Source organism: Daktulosphaira vitifoliae, unplaced genomic scaffold (genome assembly GCF_025091365.1).
Source record: "Daktulosphaira vitifoliae isolate Bord-2020 unplaced genomic scaffold, ASM2509136v1 Scaffold_5, whole genome shotgun sequence".
Classification (NCBI taxonomy): domain Eukaryota; kingdom Metazoa; phylum Arthropoda; class Insecta; order Hemiptera; family Phylloxeridae; genus Daktulosphaira; species Daktulosphaira vitifoliae.
The window spans coordinates 33,117,235-33,118,421 of record NW_026099576.1 but is presented as its reverse complement, the minus strand read 5'-3'; positions in this window follow the sequence as shown (position 1 = coordinate 33,118,421).

The window sequence follows — 1,187 nt, the reverse complement described above, 5'->3', positions numbered from 1 at the left end:
TTTCAGTTTTGTTTATTTATTCAAGATAAAGAAAACCTAATACTATATTATTACAATTAGTAGTTTATAATTAATTTTATAGCACAAAAAAAATTTATAGGTAACCCAACCCAACTCTTTGATGAAATCATCAATAAAAATTCTACTAATACATTTATGCATAAATAGTTGAGAATTTAAGATGTTAGGGTAGTAAAGATTTTTAATATTTATTGGTAGATCATATTTCTATAATACTCATCTTCAATTTCATAGATTAATTTTGAAGAAAATTGAAATATGAGTCATCTAATTAATGAAAGGTGTTCGGTCATTTTTTTAATACTCAATTTTTAATTTTATATCTTTTGTGATAAGTTCAAAAATCCCTAAACTAAAATATTTTATGAATTTAAATGAGTTGATTTTTATTAGATTTTAAAACTTGAATAATTTAGGCTATTAAAAAATGTTTCAATATTTGAGGTTGCAATTAAATTAAAAAATAACTTGCATATATTCTATGTATAGGCTAAAAATACTTTTAATCATATCATTATCATATTTCTAATCTAAATTTTTCAGATTATCAAAAATTGATACAAATGCCATTGATACAAAGTTTGATCCATTATCAGTTTTATACAAAATCACTTAATTCTAAATTTGAAGTTATTGATAAATTTAAGAAATTATTCGAACGAGAACATCTTATGATTTAATCATCTTTAAGGGATAGTATTTTTAAATAACTATTATTTACTTTCCAAAGTCAACGAATTTACTTGCTCATTTTTAAAATAATATTTTCGTGTTATATTTCAATAAAATATGATTATTAATAGTTTTATATTGACTAACAAAAACATTTATATGACACTTTTATACCAACACTCAATTTAATTGACATATGTTATAACTAATAATTCTTAAATAAAATTCAAAACTAACTTTAGATTATTTTCAATGACTGCTTTCATTTCCACAAAGGATATTATATTTAATTCTAATCCAATACAAAAATAATTCACACCTGAATTAAGTTTTATTTTTATCTAAATATACAAAAATAAAAGTAGTACAAAATAAATATTGTAATAGCATAGAACTCTACATAATTTTTCTGTGCATTTCCAGAAGTAAAGTAAATGTATTTATAACATATTTAAGTTAATTTTTTGTTTTATAATGTGCTCAATGCTCAATAT